Raw genomic sequence first — 12,324 nt, 5'->3', positions numbered from 1 at the left:
AACCATGAGCCAGAATAAATTCTTTCCTCATCAAGTTGCTTCTTCTTGGACATTTGATCAGAACAACAACAACAACAATAAAAAGTATAAATAAGTAACACCTCCAGGCTCAAATGGAGGGCCTCTAAAACCAAAATGTCAATAATATATGCATGAACTTGAAGACAACTCTTTAAAAGGAAAAGAAAGATACATAAAAATATTATAATTTACAACTAAATTCAGAACAGTAAAAGTAGAGAACCTTAAAAATAAAGTTTTAAATCAAATAGAGAGAAAAGAAATATTAAAAGAAGATGAACTATCCAGTCAATATCCAAGTAACACAGAGCCACTGTGACTTGAAACACCATGTTTTTCAAAAATTCATGAGCTTCAGCCAATATTAAGTGATAAAAGCAATTTATGTGAATTTAGACTCAATGATACACATAAAGTGGCCAACCTTATTAGAATAAGAAGAGAAGGAATATTTAGAATCGATACATTATGAACTCATAAAATTATATTTTAAAGTTATTTTAGAATGGTGTGGCTGAGAAAGTATGTTTCTTCTTTTTTTCAGGTAAAGAAAGTCAGAGTGAACATTTGAAGAGGACATGTTGCTAGGGAGTGATAAGAGACAAGCAGAGTACATGAGCTCAAGATCCATTGTACCAATGTAGGAAACTGTCAAAAATAAATAAAATGCATTGTAAACAAAAGAAAACAGAGCTTATAATGAAAAATTGTATTTTAGAGAACAAATGGTGATAGTCATAGCCTTTTCTAAAAGCTGAACTTCACATTCCTCTAGCACATTAAATTGACCCTATAACTTTCATACCACTACTACAACAGGAAAAAATGGCTTGCACTTTTTAAAGGGGATTTGGGGTTTATTGTCAGGTGATACCATTGACTTTCCTCTCCAGTCACTCTCATAGTACCCTCCAGCATTAGGAAACCTCAAAGAATCTTCATTTTCATGTCATCAATTAGAAAAGTTCAGATGCTCTACAGGGCAAATTCTTAGACAAGGAAGACCCCAACAGTCCTAACATCTGACCATGTGACCAGCAGAAGCCACCTCTTAAGAATGTGCTTGTAAATGTAATTAAAAATCAACTTCCCATTTTAGTATAATAGTCAAGAACTACATTCCCAAAAGAATCCATCTGTATTGCATTTTATTTCAAAGTACAAAACTGGGAGTCTTTCATGTGTATTTAATTTTGGAGGGAAGGAGCAACACAGACTTGGAATGATTTCAAGTAGTTTAACAATTCAGATGAAGAATAAGTCCATATTGATTGCTAGAGTACAATTATTTCTTATGGTTGCTGTTCTTATTGTTGATGGAATGGATAAAATTATCATTCTAACTGTAGGTGTGGTACGTAAGACAGGATGCCTGATTTTAAAAGGACACAGGACTCATATATAGTCATAAAGACTGTGTGCATTCAATAAGAGCTTCAGGAATTAAACCAAAGATCAAAACACAAGGAAGGAGAGGGCCAAAAGTGGGGGAAAGATGAAAAGAAAGGGGAGAAGAGAGGAGGAAAGAACAAAGGAGATACACACACACACACACACACACACACACACACACAGAGTGAGAGAGAGAGAGAGAGAGAGAGAGAGAGAGAGAGAGAGAGTTGCTAGTATCTTTATCAACTTATTAGTCATCATTGGAACATGTAGCTCACTTACTTTGACAGTGCAAAACCCAAACAGACCAATAATTATTATGCTAGTTATGGAAACCAAGCTGTCTTTGGGGACATTTTTTGATAAATGAAAGGCAATTTTATCTCCTTGAATCCTGAGTGCTAGAAAATTATTTCCACTTGCAGAATTAGTTCACTCTCAAATTAAATTAAGTCCAAGTAATGATTCCATGCTTGGCGTTTATTTTCCTCGTTGATCAAAGAGTCACATGTAGCTTTCCAGGTCTGGGAAAGTCACATGGTTTTCCAATTTTGAAAAGGTATATATGATGCTTCCTTTATCTTCTTTTTTGTTGTTGTTGTTGTTGTTTTGTTTTTTGTTTTTTTCAAGACAGGGTTTCTCTGTGTAGTCTTGGCTGTCCTAGAACTCACTTTGTAGACCAGGCTGGCCTCGAACTCAGAAATCTGCCTGCCTCTGCCTCCCAAGTGCTGGGATTAAAGGCGTGTGCCACCACGCCTGGCTTCCTTTATCTTCTAAAGGATGGAAATATTGATCATCAAAGAGAGATGAAATATATTTTTGAATAACCAATACTTGGAAGAAAACTAATTTTATTTCTTTTAAAATTTACCCACTCAGTTATTCTATACATATCATGAAGATTGAAAGACGTACTTTCTCAGTGGCATATAAATATCATGGTGGAAGAGGCTTAGGCAATGACTTTTCTTGAACATCCTAAAGTAAATGGTTTCATGGACATGATAGGATAATTACCAAGCTGCATGTCCTTTAAAATAATATTAGCCCTCTTCTAATTAATTAGCTGACTAATAAAGGACATACAAATAAAAGATTTACTCAGTACAAGGGAACGCCAGGGCCAAGAAGTGGGAGTGGGTGGGTAGGGGAGTGGGTGGGAGAGCGTTTAGGGGACTTTTGGGATAGCATTGGAAATGTAAATGAAATAAATACCCAATAAAAAAAATAAAATAAAATAAAGAAAAGATTTAAGGCATAATCCTCTATTGAGCAGCAAGAACTAAACCTAAACTTTCCTTTCAGAATTTGCTTTGCACCCTGTGTTTTGTCTTTCAGGGTAAGCACTAGCTTTAGCTGGCAATCAAAAGCCCTCTGTGACATTTCTTAGCTTAAAGATAATATTTTAAGCAAAATGGACTTTTATGTTGTGAATTTTGATCCACTTGAACTTGAGTTTTGTGACGGGTAATAGATATGGATGTATTAATAAAACCAGATACACTGGGGCTGATGGAAGAGAAAGTGGGGTGTAGCCTTGAATGCATTGGCACAGGAGACAACTTCTTGAACAGAACATGAAAAGTGCAGACACTAAGACCAACAATTAATAAATGAGATATGATGAATCTGATAAGCTTCTGTAAGACAATAGAATCAAATTCCAGCCTAGGAAATGGGAAAGATTCTTACCAACCACACATCTGACAAAGAATTAATTTCCAAATATATAAAGGACTACACACCAGCAAAACTAGACACTAGCGAAGTAAACAATCCAGTTTAAAAATGGGGTACAAATCTAAACAGAGAATTCTCAGCAGAGAAATCTTAAGTGCCTGAGAAGCACTTATATAGTAATGTTCAGCATTCTTAGCTATCAGCGAAATGCAAATCAAAATGATTTTGAGATTCCATCTTACTCCTCTTTGAATGCCTAAGACTGATACTACAAGTGATCGCTCATGCTGGTGAGAATGTAGAAGAAGGGAAACACTCCTCTATTGCTGGTGGAAATGTAAACTTGTACAGCCACTCTGGAAATTGATATTGAAGGTTCTTAGATGATTGGGCATCCATATATCTCAAGACCCAGCTATACCACTCCTGACATATACCCAAAGGATGTTCCATCCCACCACAAAGACAGTACCTCAATTATGTTTATAGCAGCTTTATTCATAATAGCTAGAAACTAGAAACCATGGAGTTGTCCTTCAATTGAAGAATGGATAAAGAAAATTTGGTATATTTACACAATAGAGTATTACTCAGGTGTTAAAAATAAGCATCATGAAATTAATATGAAAATGTATAAAATAGAAAAATAGAGTATAAATAAACTAGAAAAATAATTCTGACCTAGAAAGACAAACATGGTATATATTTAATTACAAGTGGGTATTAGCTATAAAGAATAATCACACTACAATCACACTACAATCCGTAGACCCAGAGAAGCTATGTAACAAGGAGAGCTCAAGCAGGGAACACATGAATCTCCCTTAAAAGCAGAAATAGAATAGAGATCATGGATAGACTAGGGGAAGGTAGAGACAAAAACAAGAGGGATCAGTTTGGGAGAGGGTGGAGAAACAGAGTTCTGGGAGAGCATTGGAATTGGGGGACACATCAAAGGTGAGATAGAAACCCAGTGCAATGGAAACTCCTGAGAATCTGTGAGAGTGACCCTAGGTAAGACTCCTAGTGGTGGAGAATACAGAACCTGAACCAGCCATCTATTGTAACCAGTCAAGACTTCCAGTGGAAGGACTGGCACACCAACCCAGGCACAAAACCTTTGACCAACAATTTGTCCTGCTTACAAGATATGCTGGGGTAAAAGTGGCACAGAAGTTGTGGGAGTGGCCAACAAATGACTGTTCTATTATGAGATTCATGTCATAAAAGGTAGCCCACCCCTGACACTTCATGAAGGGGCATGAACCGCAGCCTGGATATCCCAGAGACCTAGCATAGAAGCAGACACAAAAACATGGGAGAAAGCAAGTCAATTAAATGATTTCTTATGATTTCTTCTATCCTTAACCTAATTGTTATCAGAGAGGCTTTATCTAGTAATGATGGAAACATATACAGAGACCCACAGCCAAATATTAAGCAGGACTTGGGGATTCTTGCACAAAAGAGAAAGGAAGGATTATAGGGGGCCAGAAGAGTCAAGGACACCAGAAAACAACAACAACAAAACAAAAACAAAACAACAAAAAGCAAAAAACAAACAAACAAAAAAACACCACAGAATCAAGTAACTTAGTAATTATAGGAGCTCACGAGATTGAAACAACAATAGTGAACCTGTATGACCTATAGGGGTCTGTCCTCTGCATATATATTATAGCTGTGTATGTTGGTCTTCTTACAGGCTCCTAATGGTGGAAGTGGGGCTGTCTCTGACTCTTTTGCCTGTTTTTGAAGCCCTTTTCATCCTACTTGGTTGCCTCATCCAGCCACAAAATGAGGGGAGGTATCTGGTATTACTGAAATCTGATATACCATGTTTAGTTAAAATCCTGGGGAGGCCTACACTTTTCTGAAGAGAAATGGAGGAATGGATTGGGAGAAGAGTGGTGGTCGTGGGAGCAACTGGGAGGAGAAGAAGGAGTGGAAACTACAGTTGAGATAAATGGTTGAATTTTAAAAGAAGAACGATTTTTTTCAGTTCAATCCATTTGCCTGTAATTATTTAACTATGGGTTAAAAGAATGTTTAACTCATACCACTTTGCATTTATAAGTAATTCGCTAATAAATATTTTAACATGCAAAAAGTAATACAGAGAAGAAAAATAAACTTCTACCATGTACCATGATTAATGTTTTAACATCTATTTAGCCTTTTTATTACATGTGTTTTATTTAATCAATTCAAACACAAGAAAATGTTTTGATGTAAAGTCCTTTTTATCGTAAATGCCCAGGCATAGTCTCGTATTGGAGAAATGACTAGTAGCTCCTAGCAGAACCGTGCAAACCCCAGTGCACTTTCTGGGTATACTTAACAGTCTTGCTATGCAGATTTCAGTACTGTTGTGTGATATTTCCTTGTCTCAGCTATGTATGCAGTGACCTTTCAGAGAGCTCCAATGGTGGTCACACCTATCATGAAATGCCAGCCCTCGACACTGACTTTGTCTTTGAACTTTGAACTTTGAACTTTGAACTGCCACAGTAAATATCAAGTAAGGCACTGGCTTAAGTGGATTTAGCCCACCCTCTGCTCTAGGGTAGTGTATTTCATTATCAACATCATTATTGCTCCTATAATTATTTTCAGTAACTCTTAGCCCTGAGGGAGGACAGTTACTTAATGGAGTCTTATCACAGTGCACGAGGTTGAGGATAAGGGTGAGCCACTAACAAGCTCAGGCATTCTCAGTTTGTTAGAATTATAGTATAAAGAAACATACTCCTACTAGCTAATTAAGATTAAGGATCACAGTTTTCTCAAAGAAAAGCAGGGATAAATTGGGGGCTTTCCTGTCTATCTCAGTGTAAAGGCTATAAGCCTTGTTAGACCACAGTAAGTAATGGTTTTTCATTACTTTGATTTATTTAGAGGTAAAGAAGCTTGAGAGATGCACATCCTGAACTTATTACATAGATGAAACTCCTAAACTGCTTAGAACTGAAATAAGAATATACTTCATGCTCTTGGAGCAGAAGCCAGTGTTTTAAAGATTGAAACTATTTAATTTAAACTCTGACACATGGAAGAGATTTTTCCCCCATATAAACTGCAAAGATCTGAAAATAAAGATTGATAATATAAAGGCAGTATGACCCTAAGATGAACTTCCAAGGTAATCTAAGATTCAAGAGGTCAGAGGGATTTCCTTATAATTCCCCACCCACCTAATGCCTGGGGGAACCTGTTGAGCTTGTATTAGTCAACTGGCATAGCTGGTTTGATTTTATAAACACACAGTGAATATCCACTGTGTAGACCAATGTGAAGGCAGATGCCTATGGATCCCAGAAGAGAGTGTCAGATCTCCTGAAGCTGGAGTTACAGATGTTTGTGAGCCACCTGGCATGGCTTCTAGAAACCAGATTCAGGTCTTCTGGGAGAGAAGTACATTCATTTAGTTAGTAAACACATTCCAGGCCCTAATTTTTTGATTTATGAAATCAGCAATCTGATTCAAAGGAGCATGGATGAGTGACAAAGTTGGTAATTCTGCCAATATTCTGAAAATCCTGCTTTAATCTGAGTGTGGCATTCAGGGAGGCCCAATACAGACAGGTGTTTTGTGTATTACAAAAGGATAAAGATGGAATAAATAATGTGTGTTTGAGGAGATGGGTCTACTGACATTGTTATTCTATTTATATTGTTATACTGATGTTGTTATTCTATTTTTTTTTACCATTTTCAATGATTTAATTGTTGACTTTCAACTTTATAGCACATTAAAGTCAGATTACAATTAAATTGTAAGTATCTGTGATCTGTTTCAGCTTCTACTATGGTTATATGGTTAGACATAACTTTACTACATTTTTTTTAAGTTGGCTAAATTTTTATGACTCTTGAGTATAGAATGGGAATGACAAGTAACAGTCATTTACAGTGTCATTGGCAATAGAATTTGTTGTACAAATTGGTTGGCAATGTCCCTCTATGTGCATACTCGGTGCATTGTGATTACTTCCCTACTCACACTTGTCCCGATCCCCTTGCTCCTTTTTCATTGGACTGGCTTCTAGCAGAATCTCCTTTGTCCCCCGGACACAGTCCAACAATAGGGGGAACTATGACAGTTCAAAGACAAAGTCAGTTTTGAAGGCATGAGGGATGTGACCACCATTGGAGTTCCCTGGAAGGTGGAAACATGCATAGCTAAGACAAGGAAATAGCCCCCAACAATGCTGAAACCTGCATAACAGGACTGCTGAGTGTAACCATAAGGCCTCTGAGGTTTACCTGATTCTCCTAGTGTCCTAGTGCAAGAACAAGTTTCCTTGGTCAGGCCATTCATTGTCCCTTTCTGACATTCAGGTCATCCCCTCTTCTGTTGCTGTTGAGTTTGCATATGCCTATAAAGCTCGAGAGGCTGCTTTTGATATTTCCTGGTAACATTCATTTTCATGGAAATGAAAAGGTTTCATTTTAATTTATCAATAAACAGTAATATAGAAAAATATTTTCTCAGTATTAAAGAAAACACTATTATAGAAAAATCTATTTCTCGGTCTACTGTGGCAACTAGATAGTAATATAAGTTCCCTGTTTATAGCACTAGAAGATAAGGAGTTGAAAAGAGGATTACAGAGAAGGGCTTTGACTGCCACAACTCCACAGAAAAGTCAAACCCAGAAAAGATATGCATTAGTAAATAGTCACAGATTCTCAGTCTTTTTAGTCAAGAGAAAATTGGTGATTAGTGTATATCCAGAGCAGGTTAAGTGGGAATCTTGAGAATAAGGCAACAAGTTAAAACAGAGAGGGCCCACACGACTCCACACTGTCACTCAAGGATCCCAAGTACAAGAGCTGCCTCCCACTCATTGCTTCATGTTCAGAAGCTTGTGGATTCTTTGGTTGTGAAGACAAGGAGAAGGAGAGACTAGGTAATTACATATAGGGTCCCCCCCTTCTTGTTTTAAAATAGGGTCTCACTGTATAGAACCAGCTGTCCTGGAACTCACAGTACAGTCTTTTGCTAATTTCAAACTTGGCATAATCTTCCCACTTCTGTCTCTAGACTACTAGAAGTTCAGGCACGCACCACCATGTCCATCTTATTCAGAGTGTCTTTAGTTGTGTAACCACAATGTGGCCGCTGTTCACATTTCCCTGATTTGAAGTAATCATATGACTCAATCAATTATGAAGAATCTTAGACATGGCATCTTGCACATGCCTGCTACATATGCAAAGTAGTTGGTAGAAACCTTCAGTCTCCACTCAAATGGTGCAGAGATATTTTGATATCTGAAAGCTCTCCCCTTTTATTCCTCTTATTTTCTTCTTGCTTCCTTATTTAACAGGTAACTGAATCTATATCATTTTGTATGCTGATTCCATGATTATACTTTGGGGTATAAAAAGATGTGCAATGTCCTTTTTCCATATATCAACTTCACTTTTCACTTAATATCATCTTTCAAGTAAAATAGGGTTTTTGTGAGAAAACTACATTCAGTAAGTTCTAAACACACAAAATAAAACAAAACTGAAATCTATATTGATTTCAAATTCACTTGTTTTTATTATGTCAGAATCATTATAATGCCTATACTGTTTATAGTTCTCAGCATGTGCTACTATAAGAATTTGTCTTGCTCTACACTTGACTGAAACTATTAAAAGTCTCCAAATTATCAAAGTGGATAAACTATAAATCATAAAATGTGAAATCTACTACAAACCAGTATTGTGATAGTCATAGATATACTACAAATACTTTTTGCTTGTTTTATCATTTCAAATTGTTTCAGTAGCTAGAAATTAAACAAAATAATCCAAGATCCAAAATCCCAAATATCTTATTGTAGCAAGCAACTGGGGCCCATAGAGGACATCAAGATTAACATATGAGGTAAGCTAGTCAAGAAAAGGACTGGAAACCCTTCTCCACCTGAACTACCAGCAAAAACTAGAAGATGCACTTGCATACCTGTGGATGCACACACATACACACACACACACACACACACACACACACACACACACACACACACTTTGGTATATAAATAATGGAAATGTGAATGTTATGTAAAAGACCTATAGTTTTGAGCCTCCTAGGTCAGTGCTTTTGAGTGTGTGCCTTTCCCCAATTTACTGATACCCTCTACATTCCTAATCAACTGACTCTGTTTCTATTCCTGTGTCCCTGGTGCAGTTCCTTGTTCTGGACCGTTTCAGCAGTGCCTTCTAAATTCTGATCTGCACCAATCACAATATGGTACAAACTAATTTAATAACAGTGCTTTTAAATGTATTGAAATGCTGTTAGACAAAAAAAATGTATACCTGATTTTATGCAGCAGTGACTAGTGCTCAGTGCTGACTGATAGAGAATTGGTAAACCTCACTGGTCCCCATAAAGCAAATCCAACATAGAAAAGACAAGTTGACTAGATTATATAGGTAGGTCAAAGAAATCAACAGGGTCAAGTGAATATATATTACATCATGGCTAAAATTCACCAGGATAATACAAATGCAAATGCATTATTTAAGGCTTCATTATTTTTCCAAGTATGGAAAGGAGGCTATGGACATACTGCTATTGCCAAGGCTGTTAGTTGCTCCTTACAAACTGACAGCAAGTTTCTGATGCTGAAATTAATACCTACACAACTCATTGAACATGGAGGCATTGAGCTACTGCCTACCTACAGTGTATACCCCTACTGACTAGTGTTCCCAATAATGTACTCTGCATACTAACAAAGTGATGGGGGAGCCAGCTACAAACCCTTTGATCTAAAATGTGAGCTGTCTGAGAGTTGTGCTAGTAGTGTAATAGTAGCACAAGCTTGTGAGCATAACCAACAATCTCTTGTAGGGTTTAAGGCCCACTTTGTGTGATGAAGCCCATCACAAACACTCCTCAGAGGCCTTCCAAATGTTATGTGTTTTAAAAAATATTTCCGCTGGGCGGTGGTGGCGCACGCCCTTAATCCCAGCACTCGGGAGGAAGAGGCAGGCAGATTTCTGAGTTCGAGGACAGCCTGGTCCAAAGTGAGTTCCAGGACAGCCAGGGCTATACAGAGAAACCCTGTTTTGAAAAAACAAAAACAAAAAAAAATATTTCCTTGGATTCAACTAATGTGATTGATTCAGAAAAGTGTGAAGTTAGCCGTAGTATATGTTTCACCTTAGTATTCACATGGGTATTAGAAAAAGTTCTTGCAGAAGTACATGTGTCAGAATTTTTTCATCATGGGATAACACTTTTTAAAATATCAATTCCATAATAAGTATTTAAGAAGATAAAACTTTATTATTATTTCTTGCTGTATTATACATTTGCTCTAAATGCCCATGTTTTTCTTCAAATGATCTCTAATAGATTAGTTATGACATAATTAAATACAGTCCGAGAAAGAGAGCAAAAGATTAATATAGATGCAGTTTCATACAAGATCATGATTTTCATTTCACAAATATGAGTGTAATACTTGCTTCCATTTGGCAAAACAGACAAACAAATGCTAAAAAGGAAAAAATAAGTAAAAGAAGAACTTTTTGGTAGTCCTTGTCAAGAACAAACTATTTAGTAAGTACTCAGCAAATGTTTGAATTGTTTAAACAATTTTTCTGGGGGAAGGTCAGACCTAAAAAAAAAAAAATGGCATTATTCATTACCTCTCTACAAAAATCTGCTATCAAAGGTAAGGTGTGATTAGAAAGGACGGTATGGAGTCAAGCTGCTTTGATTTAAAATTCATCTCTATCATTTATAAAACTATGACTTTATACTTCCACTGCACATTTTCTCTGTTTTAATCTTCCTTTCCCTTAAAATGGGAAAAGCTTTCATAGTAACAAACGGTTTGGATGAGGATTAGGAAGCTCTCTGGTTTAAAAAATTTAGAGAGTAAACAGTAAATATTTACCACTAGAGCTAATACTATTTTCTTTGGAGTGTGGATTTCTCATGTATAAATTATTGAGGATGAGTAATAGCTACTGTCTATCAGTTATGTATGTGTATGGTGATTCTGTCAAAGATGAGAAGCCCCTCGTGTGTCCTGCCTTACCCCGTGGTAGAACCTCTGAAGATACTTGTGGAGACTGGTAGTAGACCTCAAGTTACTTTAGGTTAACAGCTGCTGAAGCCTCATCTGGGAAGAGAGCAAAGTATCAAAAGAGAAAGATGTAGACAAACAGGAAACCTCAAGAGTTACAGAAATCCATGAGGTTAAATTAGAACATGCCTCTATGTCTCTAACCATGATGGAGGTCACCTACCAAAGATGCTATTGCTCTTTAACATAGTAGGACAGAGAGCAACTGAAGGACTGTGTAGCCAGTCGCTATCTCAACAAAGGAGGCTGTGCAGTCCCCTAAGGATATGAAGAATCTACCAAATTTCAGAGCTGAAATGTACTGTTCCTCTTACCTACAGCACTCATTGTCCCACTGTCTAAAACAGACCTAGAAAGAGAAGTGAATTCTGAGAAATGTAGTTCTATTAGTGCTAAACTCCTACCATTCCTAAGCATTAGAATTCACAACTGTAAAACCATAAAAAACAACAGCAACAACAACAACAACAAAACCTCAAGTTGGACCTTTACCATTAGAAATGAGAAACACACTACTTCAGCAAAGAAATGGCAAAGTCACAAAGCCTAAGTAAGCCCTTTGACTGCTGTCTTCCATATCTCCCATAGGCTACTGCCTCCAGAGAACTCTACACAGTCTGGACACTATTGCTAGTTCAGCTCTTTTTCTCAGGAAATGCAAATAAGCATGTAAAATATCAGATATGCCTTATCATACCACAGGGATAGCATGTCAATTAGGCATCTAACAGTCAAATAGCATATAATTAGATTTTTAGTCAAGATAATACAAATTATTAAAACTAAATTAAATCTAGCATCCATCATTTTTTAATAATAATCCATACACCAAAATGAATATTGCTATTAACCATGTAGCTGATAAATATTCTAATAATAACTATATTGATGTTTTGGTGTTGTGGTGGAAAACTAGAAAAATCAAAGAAAAATGTCCAATCATCTTATTATAAAATATTTTCTCTTTATTTTATGTATACATATATATATATAATTTTATGCTTTTATATGTACAAGATTTTGATATCAGTGCCCAAGAGTTTCAGAAGAATGTTCAAAATATGAAATGATGGTTTGTAAATAGCAAGCATTCAAAGAGAGCCCTTTCACAGGAAACACACACTTATGA

Source organism: Mus musculus, chromosome 15, assembly GCF_000001635.26.
Source record: "Mus musculus strain C57BL/6J chromosome 15, GRCm38.p6 C57BL/6J".
Classification (NCBI taxonomy): Eukaryota; Metazoa; Chordata; class Mammalia; order Rodentia; family Muridae; genus Mus; species Mus musculus.
The sequence above is the reverse complement of the archived record's forward strand: the minus strand, read 5'-3'. Positions refer to the sequence as shown.